General features: G+C 44.3%; 1 protein-coding gene across 1 annotated transcript in view; it reads left to right on the forward strand.

The window, feature by feature from the left end:
- DAPK1 (death associated protein kinase 1) overlaps nt 1–16,699 on the forward strand; it is a 218,518-nt gene that overhangs the window by 36,768 nt on the left and 165,051 nt on the right. The window lies entirely within an intron of this gene.

The raw sequence follows: 16,699 nt of genomic DNA on the forward strand, positions 1-16,699 counted from the left end.
AGGTCTGGCTTCAGAGTCAACGCGGAACCACTCCAAGGCCTTGAAATGATTGGATGCCCTGCACAGGTTTGCTAGCCCTTATCACCACAGAGTTCATTGACAAATACAGGAAATGTTATCAGGATCCTAAATAGATGTTCAAATAACCTGGCTTATCGTTAGCATGTCATTTTATAACTAATTATCCTAATGTGACTGGACAGGTGACAAATCAGAAAATAAATTTTTATTGCTTCTACTGTGAAGCATGTAGACATTTTGTAGGAATTATTTTAGTAAGTATTTAAAATATGGCATATATTATATAGAACAAGTTAGAGAATGTTAACATAAAAGAGGTTCTCTTTTTTTAAAAAAATTTATTTATTTTTTGGCTGCACTGGGTCTTTGAAGCTGTGTGCGGGCTTTTCTCTAGTTGCAGCGAGTGGAGGCTACTTTTCCTTGCAGTGTGCGGGCTTCTCATTGGGTGGCTTCTCTTGCGGAGCATGGGCTCTAGGCACGCGGGCTTCAGTAGTTGTGGCCCTCGGGCTCAGTAGTTGTGGCACAAGGGCTTAGTCTGTGGCATGTGGGATCTTCCTGCACCAGGGCTGTAACTCGTGTGCCCTGCATTGGCAGGTGTATTCTTTTTTTTTTTTTTTTTTTTTTGCGGTACGGGGGCCTCTCACTGTTGTGGTCTCTCCTGTTGCGGAGCACAAGCTCCCGACGCGCAGGCTCAGCGGCCATGGCTCACGGGCCCAGCCGCTCCGCGGCATGTGGGATCTTCCCGGACCGGGGCACGAACCCGTGTCCCCTGCATCGGCAGGCGGACTCTCAACCACTGCGCCACCAGGGAAGCCCAAAGGAGGTTCTAAAAGTATTATTTAAGGTTGCACATTTATGTGCAAAATATGTAATTCTTGTCTTGATAGTTCTGCTTGTCTGTTAACAAATGATCTGATAAGGAACATGCCTTAGCCCCGAAGGTGGGGGGGAGAGGCAGGAAACCTTTATAAAAAACAAAATTATGGCGGCCTCCTTAACAGGCATAAGGTTGAATCTTTCTCAATGCTCATCTCTTAAAAATCACTTTTCATTCAGAAAATTTCCTTTGCTCACCAATTAAATATAACTATTAATCATTTTGAACCCAATTTCTTTAAAATACACTGTTGTTAATAAATGTTTTCTGGTGGTAGATAAGCGGATTCTGACATAGTTAATAAAAACAACACAATCAGCCTAAATGATTCTAAGGATTATCTTTTCATTTCATGGAGCTTTCTGCATATTTATCATTTATCCCTATCTGGGTTTTTTTTTTCTGCAGTTGCTTTATTAAGCATTGCATTATTTGGTAATACAGATTGTGAGTTGAATGAAGTGGTATAAACTTAGGAAAAATGTAAAAGCCTCACTTAAATATCCTGATTAAATTCAGTATAGTCTTATGTGTTTAGAGTTTGTTTATTGTAACACTGTACTGTAGGCTTAAGGATTGAGGACTTAGAAGAAGATTGCAGCCTGAATTAGTGATCTGTCATATTTTAAACAAACTTGTGTTGAGATAATAAAGATAGAAGTTGTAAATATATAATCCCCCAGAAGGCAGGGGTTCTATCCAAAAAATTATTTCAGATAATGTTTCAGAGAGGAATATACATGATTAAATATATAAATCTATTGCCTTAGGAAAAATTATACAAGGAACATGATTCATTATCCAAATTTTGAAAAAATAGAAAAAAAATTCACCCACAGCTCCACTATTTCAATAAAACTCTGTCATGATTTTGAGTTAATAAATGCTTGTTGACAATAAAGATAAAACAGTGAGCTCACCAACTTTTCATTTTTAAATATTGCATGCATGAGCAGTGAAAAATTTTGTAAATACCTTACTCAAGAATATATGGTACTTGAGAATCTGAGTGTGTACAGAGGTATGTGTATCCATGTATATATATACGTTCACACATTTCAGGAAATTGTCTAATATTTCTTACAAAACAATCCGCATCTTTATGAAGGTAAGTATTTTTGCGTTGTAGTTAGTGACCGTATCATTTATTTTTCATAGCAAGATTTGGGTTGTCCGTACAGATGGTGCTCTCCTCCAAGCTCTCCCTGGCAAGGTGGATTCTATATGTCCCACTTCAAACAGGGAAGGCAGGACGACTTGAAAATGTTGAATTTTAAATGAGAGTTTAAGATTGACATAAAGTTAACTTCCCCTCGGGTTATCCAAAGTGCAGGAAGAAAAGCATTTTTCTCTAGGATGAAACAGAAAAGTGAAGATTTTCATTCGGTCCTTGCCCCAACCCGCTCCCAGCTCCCCAAGGTGGAACTGGCAAGACAGCTCTGCTTTGTGGCAGGTAAACGATTTTCTGCACGTTTGTGGCTCACTCTTGCACCTCGCACACTGTGTGTGCGGCCCTCATACTCCCTAGGATGCTTTCAGCATCTCACTGCTTGCTTTCAAATCTGCTTCCCATCTGGAAGATATTGTCAGCTACCACTGTACTTTGCAGGCGAGGACAGAACTCCTGAAGAGCAGAGGCTGTCAGACCAGCTGTTGTAGGACTTACCACCTTTTATTCAGAAAATCAGAGGCCCCCAGCAGCAAGGTCTCCCTGCTTCTCCCAGAGCAGGCTCCCTGGTGAGATGTTAGGGAGGACTTAGCTTGAGAATGGTTCCTGAACCCACAGCTAAACTATTTAATAATCATCTCAACTCCAGCAGTTACTTGGGATGAATAGATCTTAATGGCTGCTTAATGAAAATATACATAATATAGAGGATTAGACAACCGCAAGCAAGAGTCTACGTCATTTATTAGTTTCTTTCCATTTTAGGTGAGTTTGGACCAGACTGAGAAAAATACGCTAGACAGATATCAGTCAGAACATTTAGGATCCAATCCTAGCTTTGCCCCGCTGGTGACCTTGGGCAAGACGTTTCAGCTGTAAAATAAAGGTGTTTGTGTGATCGTCTGACAGTTAGGTTTGAGCGATTGCACATGGTCCTGTAAGATGGACCATTTTGCTGCATCCAAAAAAAACTATAAAAGAAGAGTTTTGTTTTGTTTTTTTGGTTTGATTTGGTGTTTTGGTTTTTTTGTTTTGTTTCTTTTTTTGTTTGTCTTGCAGAACTTACATATCCTCAGTACTTCCCACGGCACAGCTGAATAACACACTCCAGCTCTTTGGCTAGGAAATTGATTTTCATTTAAAGAAACTTGAGTTTTCCAGTGGTGAGACTGGGTGTGGTGGGGTGCAGCTGTTTTCAAATGTAGATTTTGTTATTATTCAGGTATGGTGAGGTCAACAGGTCAGGAGACTGCTGCCACTGGAAAGGTGGTTTATTACTGACCATTCCCAAGAGGAGGGGGCACACCACGTTTGGGGGGGGCACCAGGGGAAGCACCGGGTGGTCAGGAGGCAGAAGAACTGAGGGGAAAACGTGGGTAAGAGCCTTTATTGTGGTTTCCGCAGAAAGGAGTGGGCCAGACTGCCTAGTTTGAATAGCTTCAGAAGGCCCTGGGGTATAGGAGTGGTCTGAGCTCTCTGATACCTGACCCTGGGGTGAGACTGAGGGATACTGGCCCAGAGTGTGAGGGCCTAATAGCAATGGTCGGGGTGGTGGTGGGGGTGGGGGCGGGGGGTGGTCTGGGCTCTGGATTGGTTGGTTTGAATATGAAAGGTACATTGGCAGGTGTGTTATTATCTAAGAACTGGCTAGTCCTGGGAGAGCAGTCCTTCCTGGGTTGCAAGGTCCTGGAATAGAGCAAAGCATCAGAATATAGAAAATAAAAAGGCATGCTTGATGCAGACAGTGTGTTGATTTTGGATGACAAGAGGCACATCCTTTTTCCCCCTCTTCCACACGCTGCTTCTATGCACCTCGCTTCCTACTTCTGCCCTGTTCTCTCTGCCTTCTACCTCATCTCTTTTTGCTTTCCTCGCCCTTCCTTTTACCAGAAGATTCAGATCAAGTCCAAGAAAGGCTGCACTGACTAGAACAATCTGCGTTCCTTTTTACCTTTATAAGTAAAAAATTCACAGGGGGGGTTTAAATACCTGATGTAATAATAATAGCAGTAACAACAATAATAATAAAGCCAAGACCCTCCCTGCCATCTTAGCAGATTTTTACTTAGGAGCCACTGGCTTCCTAGAGAAAAGGCTCCTTTCCTTTTCTAGAGGAGTGCCGTCCAAGAGAGCTCTCTGAATGGAAGTCTCTGTATCTGCACTGTGCAGTACGGGAGCCACTGGCCGCATATGGCTATTGAGCATTTGAAAAGTAGCTAGTGAGATCGAGGAACTGAATTTTTAATTTTAGCTCACCTAAAGTTAAATTTAAATAGCCACCCCAGCTGGTGGCCACAGTGCTGGACAGCACACATGTAAGGACACTCTGCCTGTAGTGTGCCAGGCACTTCACCTGGGACTCCACCAGATAAGTGCTATTGTACATTCTGTAGGAAACATTGCAGAAGCACCTACCAAGTCACTTGCCCAATGTCACACAGCTGGTAAATCGGGATTCACACCCAGCCAGCTTGGCTACAGAGGTCGTGCTTTACCACCACCTCTACTGAGCCTCCCCTAGCTTTGAGGGGCAGAGTTGCTTTCTAAACATCAGACTTTTTTCTCATGGGGGCTGAAGTCAGAAGGCTTAGGTTAGAACCCTAGTTCTGCCCCTTAAATAGCTGTGTGATGTGTATGTCACTGATTGTCTGTGAACCTCTGTGTCATCATCTGTAATATAGGAAGGATAATTCTTTCCCCTTGCATTTTTTTTTGAGGGGAAGGAGGATGGGAGGGTCCTAACATTTTGTGTGCATTTCTCTCTCTCATCATTTTGTGGACTACATTTTTCTTATTCCTGTATCTATTCTGCAAAATATAAGCTTGAAAACATCATCGGTAAAAGGCATTTGGTTATTGAAGATTTAAATTGATTTACATTATTTTTTCCTTTAATACTGAAATGCTGGAATTGCTTCTTTGATTCTACAGGAACAACTAAACTTACATATTCAGAATTACGTCGCTTACTCAAAGAGGAAAGCATGGCATTGTTCTTATTTGTGTAAGGTTTTCCTTTTGGGTAACTGTCTCTGAGCCAGTTCCCCATATTTGGCTGCTGTCTTGGGGAGCACGGTGCTGATTTTCCTTCTGGTGTGCACGCTCTGAGGTTCTCAGTTGGAGTCTCCCCGTCAAGTTTCAGTAGCTGGTTCTGCTTTTCGGAACTTCTGTCAATGCCGCGCCTCCACACGAGGCTATACAGGACACAACTTTTGAGCACTCAGCACAGAATGTGAATTTAATTTTTATGTGGTTTGTTGGTTTGGGTTATCCTCAGGATTATTAAGAATAGACATCCCTCATAAAAAGAATGAAAATTTTGCCATTTGCAACAATGTGGATGAACCTGGAGGGTATTATACTAAATGAAATAAGTCAGACAGAGAAAGACAAACACTGTATGATATCACTTATATGTGGAATCTAAAAAATACAACAAACTAGTGAAGATAACAAAAAAGAAGCAGACTCACAGATATAGAGAACAAACTAGTGGTTACCAGTGGGGAGAGGGGCAACATAGGGGCAGGAGATTAAGAGGTACAGACTATTATATATAAAGTAAGCTGCAAGGATATATTGCACAACATGGGAATACAGCCAGTATTTTATAATAACTATAAGTGGTGTATAACCTTTAAAAATTGTGAATCGGACTTCCCTGGTGGCACAGTGGTTAAGAATCTGCCTGCTAATGCAGGGGACACGGGTTCGAGCCCTGGTCTGGGAAGATCCCACATGCTGCGGAGCAACTAAGCCCGTGCACCACAAATACTGAGCCTGTACTCTAGGGCCCCCAAACCACAACTACTGAAGCCCATGTGCCACAACTACTGAAGCCCGCGAGCCACAACTACTGAAGCCCACGCGCCTAGAGCCCGTGCTCCACAAGAGAAGCCACCACAATGAGCAGCCTGTGCACTACAGTGAAGAGTAGCCCCCACTCACTGCAACTAGAGAAAGCCCGTGGGCAGCAACAAAGACCCAACACAGCCAAAAATTAAATAAATAAATAAATTTATTTATTTTAAAAAATTGTGAATCACTTATACTGTACACCTGTAACTTATATAATATTGTATATCAATGATACTTCAATTTAAAAAAAAAGAATAGACATTCCTGAAATCAAGAAAAAGTTTTTGATACTACCCACACTCTATTTTGTTTTTTAAATAGGATTTCAGACAACTTAAATTAGTTTTTCAAATAGATTAGAGTAGGAAAACATTCCTCATCCTAAGCAGCATAAAATAATGTTCCATTTCATTAACTTGGCTTTCAGATCCTTAGTAGAACTGTCATGAGATTTTACGGCCTGGCAGTGGTGCCCTGAACGAGATCAGACTGTGGGCCTGGTACTGGATTTCCATACTTTATTTTGAAGATTTGCCACCAGATAGTACTGAGTACCATATGCATTCCTTGGATTCAGCAGTGACCATTTTGCTGTATTTGCTTTGTCACATCTCTGTTCATATCTATTCATGCATCTAGCCCTCACCTCTTTATGGATTTCATAAATTGTGATCCATAAAAAATTTTATGGATCCATAAATTGTGGATACCAGTACACATCACTCCTTAACACTTTAGCGTGCCTGTCACCCCCTAGAGTTCAACATTTATTTGTGGTTCTTTTTATGAGTGGTAAATTTTACATATAGAGAAACACACACATCGTACGTGCACCTTTTAATGAGTTTTGGCAAATGCATACGCCTGTATAACCCAAACCCTTGTCAAGATAATTATAGATCATTAACATCACCCCAGAAAGTTCCCTCCTGCCCCTTCTTAGTCATTCCCACTTTTCACTATAGTTTTGTTTAAGCTGTTCTAGAACTCAAGGTAGATGAAGTCATACACTATATACGCTTTTGTGTTAAGACCTCTGTTGCCACCAGTATTAGTTTGCTAGGGTTGCTGTAACAAAGTGCCCCAGACTGGGAGGCTTAAACAACAGAAATTTGTTGTCTCACAGCTTTAGAGGCTGGGAGGCAGTCTGAGAGATAAAATTCAGCCCATGGGCTTCCCTGGTGGCACAGTGGTTGAGAATCCACCTACCAATGCAGGGGACACGGGTTCTAGCCCTGGTCCGGGAAGATCCCACAGGCTGCAGAGCAACTGAGCCCGTGCGCCACAATGACTGAGCCTGCGCTCTAGAGTCCGTAAGCCACAACTACTGAGCCTGCGAGCCACAACTACTGAGCCCACGTGCCACAACTACTGAAGCCTGTGCGCCTAGAGCCTGTGCTCCACAAGAGAAGCCACCACAATTAGAAGCCTGTGCACTGCAATGAAGAGTAGACTCTACTCACCACAGCTAGAGAAAGCCCACGTGCAGCAACGAAGACCCAACACAGCCAAAAATGAAAATAAATTAAATAAAAAAATTCAGCCCAGAACCCCAACAAATGACTGAAAGAGTCTCCTAGGTTGTTCCATTGTCAGTACTTTGTTCTTGGTTGATGAGTAGTTTTCCATTGCAAAAGTAAACTGAAGTTTGTTTAGTCACTGTCCTGTTGGTGGGCACTAGTTCTGGCTGTTGTGACTAAAGCTGCTAGGAACCTTCTTGAGTAAGTCTTTCTGTGGACTTGTGCTTTTGTTTCTCTTGGATGTAGACCTGGTGTGGAATGGATGGCCTATCTCCTTCCAGCTCTAACCTACTGAGATTCAGAAGTAAACCTCTGGGCTTCTGTTTCCATATCTGTGGAATGAAGATTATTAGAGTAAATAAATAATCTTGAAGAAAATAGCTTCCTTCTACATTTCTCTACAATAATAACCAAGAGATGGAGGATTCCCCAGCATGTCAAGTCCTGTCAGATGTAGGACAGTAACCACAGTAACCTCTGAATATTGGCTCTGCAGACTTGGGGAAAGTGGAAAAACAAGTGAATTTCATACTTGCCATAAAATGGCTCCTATAGAATGATTGACATTTGGCTATAAATGTTCCTTAACAGCATAGAAAGTATACAGTGAAATAATAATGAGAAAGTCAGTTTCTACTTGACTAACAGTGAGAGAGGTTCAACAAATATATATAGAATGGATAAACAACAAGGTCCTACTGTATAGCACAGGGAACCATATTCAATATCCTGTGATAAACCATAATGGAAAAGAATATGAAAAAGAATGTATATATATATGTATAACTGAGTCACCTTACTGTACAGCAGTAATTAACACAACATGGTAATTCAACTATACTTCAATCAAAAATAAATTTTAAAAAAAGAAAGTGAAAAAGAAAGGCACAGATTGGAAGAAAGTATTACATCATATATAAGTTACAAAGGACTTGTATTCTGAATTTATAAGAACCTTCTACAAATTCAAACAACAATAAAAAGACAATCAGAAAAGAGTCTTAAAGAGGTACTACATAGACGAAGTTATCCACATATATGAAAATGTGCTCAAACTCATTCATCCAGAGAATCAGAGGAGAGTCTGAACCCCAGTGTCATCTCAGGGACTTGGGACCAGGAACAAGGATGAGATGCCCCAGCGTCCAGAAGCAGCAATATTCAGGAAGGCAAAGACAAAAAATATGTGTGTGTTATATTTTTATATATAATAAAAATAAATAAAAGCCTTTTCAGGGTTGTGCAGAAGAGCCTGGTGCCCGCGAGAACTCTTAGAGAGCCTGGGAGGGAGAAGTTGCTCCACCCACAGAGAAGCCAGAGGGGCTGACTCAGGATGGAAGGTGGATGTTGAAGGGCATTCCTCTCCAGGCCAGAGGACCCCAGCTGGTGGATTCCCCCACCCCCACCCCCATCTGCTGTGGGCAGCAGCCTGGAAGTGTTCCTGGGATACAGTCCAGTTGGGAGGCAGCAATTATAAACCACAGACCCTCCTTCTTAAAAGTGGGTGACATCTTCATGTCCCTTCATTTAGATCCTAGGCCAGGATCTATTGGTCTCCCTCTAAAGTTAGTGATGAAGTCCCTAAAGACCCAGTGGCTGAGGGTGTTACTGGGACAGCAGAGCAAAGGGAGCTGGGGAGATAGTCCCCAGGCCTCTGCTGGCAGCTGATGAAGGACAGAGAAGAAGGTGAAGTCCTCCAGAGCTGCAGGGAAAGGGGGACAGAGTTCCCTGGGCATCCTTGGAGGCCAGTCCAGCAGGATGTCCCTTGCATCCTGCTATGGGGAAGCAAGCAATCAGCACCTCGCACGCTTCCAAGGCAGCTCAGGTGCCTGATACATCAGCACAGATACATCAGCACAGAGAAGCCTTAACGAAACCAGAGGGTGTAGAACCCTGAAGGCGGATCTTAAAGATAAGCATCACCCTGTACAGTCATCTCCCTGCGGCGATAGACATGAGAGCCTGAAGCTGATGCGGAGTTTCAGATCCCACTGAGGGATGGCAATCCACCGGCAATCTAGATGAACTGCACTCCAGATAATCTCAGCTGCCAGTAAGCCTGGGGGCCTTGTGATAACCAAGATCAAGTTCTGAGATGACCAGGAGGCCCATGTAACTCTCCCCACAAGCAGCTCACTTTTCAGGCTGCTAGTGACGGAAACGTGATGCTGTCTGGGGTCCCCTCTCTGGGCCCCGGCAGGGAGCCCAGGAGCAGGCAGGAGAGCTTGCAGCTGGTGGCCATTCCGAGTGTGGGGACTCGGTCAGATGAGGCTGCCAGACGCAGCAGCTCTGGTCAGGGATGCTCAGGGCTTCCTTTCCAACCCTGAGAACGTCCCAGAGGAGAGAAAGGAGGGGAGTGTCGGCCTGAGCATGGACAGGGACACTGCCTAGGAAAGAACCTGGCGTGCATCAGGGTTTGTGAGACTCTGGGCCCAGCAGACTCATCTTCTTTAGCACCCCCGCAGAAATGGGTGCCAGTAACATCTCTTTTTGCCAATCACATACAGAAAAATCAACACTACTTTTTTTTTCTTTTTAAATTGTGGGAAAATGTACATTCCATAAAATTTACCATTTTAACCATTTTTTAAGTGATCGGTTCATTGCCATCAAGTACATTCACACTGTTGGGCGACATCACCACCATTCGTCTTCAGAACTTTTTCATCTTCCCAGTGAAAACTGTACCCATGAAACACCAACTCCCCATTCCCAACCTTCCTCCTAGCCATTCCACTGTCTGTCTCTGAATTTAAGACTGCTCTTGAGCTCATCCTTGACATTTTTATTGATACTGTCAATGAAAAAAATTAATCAATAGTTGATCTAAGAAAGAAATGGAAAATTTTATTCAAGCCACCCTGAGGATGATAACCCGGGAGACAGTCTTTCAGAAAGCTCTGAGGACTGCTACCAACCGTTAGAGGTCAAAGCACAGTTATAATAAGTATTTGAGATAAAGGGTTATACATCAAATGACGTATTGTTGACAGTTTACACAATCCAGATCTACGTGTACAAAGCGAGTAGTGGGTCATGGGTCATCTTGGCCTCTTACAGGATTAAGAAAGAAGGTTATCTCCTGAGGAGTTGTGACCCTTGATGAGATTAAGAAGGAATGTTATCTCCTAAGGAGGTCTGGATAATGCAGATGCACAACACACACTAACAGGGAGGGAGGAGGCCCAAACAGGCAGAGAAACATTTTATGTTTAAATTTTTCTCATCTTGCCGTAAAATATGAATTTTATTTCATCAGTACTTAAGTTCCAGCCAGCCAACTAGGCAAGAAACCAAACAAAACCTCATTCATCAGGTTCTTTGAATATGTTCTTCCTTGATTTTTGTCTGTGACATAGGGTGGGGTTGGGGATTGGAAATTGACACCTACAGAGCAATCTCCGGACCTCCCCCAGCTTTCTGCTCCTGTGCATCTCAATAATCATTACATAGATGAGATCATCTATTTGTGTGTCCTTCTTTTCCATCTGACTCTGAGCTCCCTGAGAACATGGGCCCTGTCTGATTTGTCCTTGTATCTCCAACACTGAACACTATGTCCAGCACATGGTGCTCAGTATTTATTTATTTATAAATAGTCTCCAGATGAGGGTGACAAGGAGAGGAGGAAGAAAAGGAAGAAGAGAGAGGATGAGGTGTGTAGCTTGTGGGCAGAAAGGAGAGGCAGGAAAACATCCCCGTATGTATCTTCCACCAAGTTTTGACATGTTCAAGGAAATAAAAGGAACTGGATTGGGTAAATTTGCTATCAATTAAGTAGACTCTAAACATTTTGGGGAACTCCTTTGAGAATAATTGAGAGCCATATATACCCCTTTCTCAGAAAAATGCCCTCAAATACTCAAACACATAGCCTGCTCACAGACCTGCAGGTCAGAAATCCTGTCCCGAGGCATAAAAAGTAGAATTTTTATTTTCATCTAAGTAGTTTAGTTCATAAGGAGCTACAGATGCATTAAAATTTTACCCTAGGTTTTGCCATCAGTAATCTCCTCAATGAGTGCAAGGGAGTCAAAGGAGGATATTCTCAAGTGCGGTCACACCGATGCTTTTAAGGGTTCTTGTTGCTGACTACCATTTTGAAAATGATTATTATTCCTGTCTTGTGCAATGCCTCAAGGCATTTTTTAAAAATATTTATTTATTTATTTTGCGACACGCGGTATCTTCATTGCTGGGCACAGGCTTCTCTCCACTTGTGCTGCGCGGGCTCCAGAGCGCGAGGGCTCAGTAGTTGCAGCGCTCCAGCTTAGTTGCCCTGAGGCATGTGGGATCTTAGTTCCCCGACCAGGGATCGAACCTGTGTCCCCTGCCCTGCATTGGGAGGTGGATTCTTAACCACTGAACCACCAGGGAAGTCCCCCTCAAGGTCTTTTTTAAGCTCAATAGCAATCATTAATTTAATTAATGATTAAATAATTGTGGAATACTGGAAGCAATAAAAGTAAAATGTAATACAAAAAAAAAAAGTCATCTTCATTTCATCTAGAAAATTCAGTTTAAAGAAAAAAATCCTGTCCCTCCGGACATAACAGTGACTAAGCCAGAACACTCCCTCTGGCTCAGCGGGACCTTGGGGGGCCCAACCTACCAACTCTGTACACAACCCCCCTCCAACCCCACGCACTGCCTTGACTTAGGGTGCTCACTTAGCTTCCTCCAGTGGCCCTGTAGTGGGGGCATCCAGGGAGACTCCTGATCTCCATGGCAACCTGGACCCAAGTAAGCAAAGCCCATCAACTCTTCTGGGCTTGCTGACTACTCGGAGGGACAGAGGCAGCTGGTCCCGTCCTGGCTTCCTGCACCACTTCCCCTGGACACCTGGAGCAGGGGGTTTCTGCTCTCAGCTTCAGCTGGTTCTCTAGGAGGTCTTTAAAGAGAAGCCCAGCTAGTGACAAATTCTCTACCAGAACCTGGAGCGATGTTGGAATGATGGCTCTTTAGATGGGTCAGGGAGCCAAGTGACTTGCTGGAACAGAGGAGGAACTGTGGACCGGCCTCTCAGAGCCGCAGCAAAGCAGATACAGGAGAGCTGTGTGCTCAGGGCATCCTCACTAGTATAACTTTTAAGGACTTGGTGGTTTACGTAACATCCCTTTTTCTCAGCTAAGTAAGTTCCTTATTTCTGAACCTCATTGCTCTGAGAAGACCCAGTTCCTGATCTAGCTGTCCCATTAGAGCATTTCCCTAATATAGCATGTTCCTAAGCAGATGTTAAATCAGGAAGCAATTAGATCAGAGCTAAGCCTGGTCTTAACCTTCTAAAGCAATGTATCTGTCCTTCCCTTTAACCTGTCTCCTGTCTCATGGACACAGGGAGAAGCTGGGACTGATACCCTGGGGTCATCTGGTACTTTCCTTGGGAAATATTAGTAAACAAACAACAAAAACAAAACCAAAAATTTAAGCCCCAAATTTAAAAAACTAAGCACTAGAAGCACCTTAAAACTTACTGTTAAGCACAAATATGCAATCATGCAAGAGCACACTATTATAAAATTACTGGCTAACTGAAAAGTAGGTGAGTTCCATATCAATATGATTAAGCAGCGAACAGAAAAATTATTATTTAAAGGAATGGAGGTAGTCATGTGCTGCCACCGCGGGAGATACTGTTTTATTCTTAAAAAGACAATTGAGAAAATTAAGTATTTTGAATGAAGGAGCAAGTGCGAATGTGACCATCATAATTACTGCCCAGGAGCAGAGGAGGAGCCATTTATCTTCCTTCTAATCTTGGTCACTGGGACTCATTGGTGAGGCAGGACCAAAAACAGGAGAAGGCAATTTGGGGTGGACATTTCATTAACAGCAACTTGTGTGGCCCAACAGCTGTGGGCTTCGGGCACTGCACCAAGTGCTTTTTCACGTATTATCTTGTTTTAATCCTTGCAATCCTTGCATATTCATTTTGCGGGTGAGGAAGCTGAGGCAGGGAGCTGGAGGGCCTTGCCCGAGCTTCCCTGTCAAAGGTGGCAGGGCTGGGTTAAGTGCCCACATGCGCCCCCATACCCTCTCAGCTACTCACGACACCCAGTTTGCTCTCTGGCTCACTGATTTATCACCGTATATTGATGGGAAAGCTGCCACACACTGGTCAGCGTTTGGCCCCTGGGGTACCTCGGTGGACAGGACAGCATGACCCCGTGGTGCTCGCGTCTGGTGGGGAGGAGGGGTTGGCGGCGGTGCAGCAGGTGGGGCCACCGTGTTCTCGCTCTGAAACCCAGTGAAGTGGCTCCACCGCCCTTCCACGGAGGGCAGCCTTGGTCTCTGAGAGGTGAAGTCGTTTGCTCAAGGCCAAGGTATTCGGAACATGATGTGAGGATTCTGGCCCAGGCCTGTGTGGCGCCCAGCCCCTCAGGAGGAGGACTTCCTCCTCAAGTTTTTATATAAAGAGGGGACAGAATTGCCTTTCCTTGTCCTTGCTCTCGAGAAGGACCTAAGAACGGAAATGACCCGCCCCTGCCAGGCTGAAATGGGGTGCGGTCACTGAGGTAGGGCCCAGAGGCTGGGGGCTTGGGCCTTCTGAGCTGCTTTCCCTGAGGGGCCAGCCCAGAGGTGGAAGCTGGGCGGGCAGAGCTCCTCGGACCTGGTGGTGGAGGCGGATGGAGGACCTTCAGCTTTTCCCGCCTGGCCGGCAGTTGCTCACACCCTTTATGGGTCAAGGAAAGAGGAAGGTGAAGGCCTGGCCTCTAACCTCATCCTCCCTGAGGCCGCTCTGCAGGAAGGGAGGGCCAGTACCTCCCTTCTCGGCTGGGTGGCTTCTCAGAGCTCAGTGTCTGGCTTTGTGAGGCCAGTGGTTTTCAAATTCTCTTTGGTCTCGAGCCGTTTGTTCAAAGCGTGTTAGCTGGCAGCCCCACATGTGCCAGGCAGCCCTCCGAGGCATGCGTGGGACTCCTCAGAACAGTCCAGAAGCCTGGGGTCTGCCTTTTCCTCTGTGGCTGGGCCGCGGGAGAATCACCTCTTGTCTTTGTCCTGCCCTCTGTTCACTACATCCGGCCCCTTCCTCGTGCTTCCCATGCGCTGCATTCAAGAAGAATATTACAGTTTTCTTTCTGTGGCTCAAAGAAGCCTCTTTTGTGAGCTCTAAAGCCATGCAGATTAAGAAATTATAAATTTAAAATAACAGTGAGGGACTTCCCTGGTTGCCCAGTGGGTAAGACTCTGCCCTGCCAATGCAGGGGGCCTGGGTTCCATCCCTGGTCAGGGAACTAGATCCCACATGCATGCCGCAACTAAGAGTTCACGTGCCACAACTAAGACCCGGTGCAACCAAATAAAAATAAATAAATAAATAAATAAATGAATAAATAAATATAAAAAAATAATGAGTGTTCATTGCTTTTTTTTTTTTGGCCATGCTGCACAACTTGTGGGATCTTAGTTCCCCGACCGGGGATCGAACCCCAGCCCTTGACAGTGAAAGCACAGAGGCCTAACAACTGGACCGCCAAGGAATTCCCCATGTTCATAGCTCTTATTGACAAGCAATTTTAGTCACTAGAGTATTTTTTCTGTCTCCTACAGAATCCTCCTCTTATTACTTAAACCATTACTTATTGAGAAGTTATCTATTAAGAGAAAAATGTTTTGGGTTTTTAAAAATACCTAATCCTTTAACCAAGTGTGTCTCTTGGAAAAGTCAGTTATCAATCCTTAGAGCATTTTCCTTCTTTCACTTACCCAACCATGATCAGTCTTTAACTTCCATGGTCAGGATTTTCAGTGAGAGCCCAACGTGGTAACTGGTAGTTAGCTCGTCACACGTCCTATCATCTTGCCAGCCTCTTGGAAGCCAAGTGCAGGATGCAGGTGATCTGTCTGGTTTCACATCATGGTCACAGAATCTCCCGGGCTGATGTCTTATCTGCACACTGGGTGTCTTGGCCTGTCCATACCGTCCTTGAGGCCTCCTAGGAAGATACTAAACAATAGGGGTCATATCCTTTTTGTCATGAGAAACCCAGCAGGCAGCATTACAAAACCTGAGAATAAACCCACAGACTAGTGGGAGAAAATAAAACAAGCAAGCCTATAAAATCAAAGGATATATTTTAACCATGAAAAAATCTTAAATAAGTAAAGGAGCTTGGAATCACTTGAATATATGCTCCACATACATAAAGGCACACATATATATGTCCACACACATAAACACGTACACAGTAGCAGATAGGCAAGGTGCAAGACAGTCATTGCATGTCAGTGCCCCTCTTGAGGGACATGAACAATTCCTGGTACCAGCTGGTCCCTGGGTGTCTGCTATCTATCCTGCAGAGTCATTGGAGGGAAGGGCTGCGATTAAAGGGGTTCCTGTTGACATAGGCAGCAGTTTTCCTCTGTGGATCCCTCACTTGCCTCGTTGAACAGCCTGCTGGGGCCAAGTGGGGGCTCAGTCAGAGCCTGCTCTGGGCTGCACCTACCCATGTGGCCTCCCACCTGTGGTCCCCATCCCCTCACTCCCCCTGGTTGGACTCCTGTTGGGCAGGCGGGAGGAGGGAGACCAGACCTCCCTGAACCTGGTCACCGTGCCTGGTACCTGGTGGGCCATCTTGGAGGTGCTGTCCATTTCAGTTGTTTAATCAGAATCTGTTACGCTTTCTGTGGATGGGGAATGTGTACAGATGACTGATTCATGCTCTCTCGCTGCAAGGAGTCCCAAATGTATGTGTGTTTGTGTGCATTTGTATTCTAGTTGCGCCCTTCCCCAAAATAATACCTAGCATTCATTGAGCTCTTACCATGTGCCTTACAAGTGTGATCTCGTTTACTCCACTTAACAAGCCTATAAGTTACATGCTAATACTATAACTTACGTATAACATATATATATGTTAGGTGTAATACATTTTACACATGAGGAAACTGAGGCAGAGAGAGGTTGTGTGTCATCACTGGTACCCGCCAAGTTCCCAGTGTCCCAGGAAGGCTTCTCCCCATTACTGTATAGTATAGTGTAGTATACAGTATAGTGTCTATACCAATGCTGTGCAATAGAACTTTCTGCAATTATGGAAATGTTCTGTGCTGTCCATTGTGGTGGCCTAGAGGTTCCTTTTTTTTTTTTTTAACATCTTTATTGGAGTATAACTGCTTTACAATAGTGTGTTAGTTTCTCCTTTACAACAAAGTGAATCAGTTATACATATACATATGTTCCCATATCTCTTCCCTCTTGCGTCTCCCTCCCTCCCACCCTCCCTATCCCACCCCTCTCGGTGGTCACAAAGCACA

The sequence above is a fragment of the Physeter macrocephalus genome, chromosome 9 (genome assembly GCF_002837175.3).
Source record: "Physeter macrocephalus isolate SW-GA chromosome 9, ASM283717v5, whole genome shotgun sequence".
NCBI lineage: Eukaryota > Metazoa > Chordata > Mammalia > Artiodactyla > Physeteridae > Physeter > Physeter macrocephalus.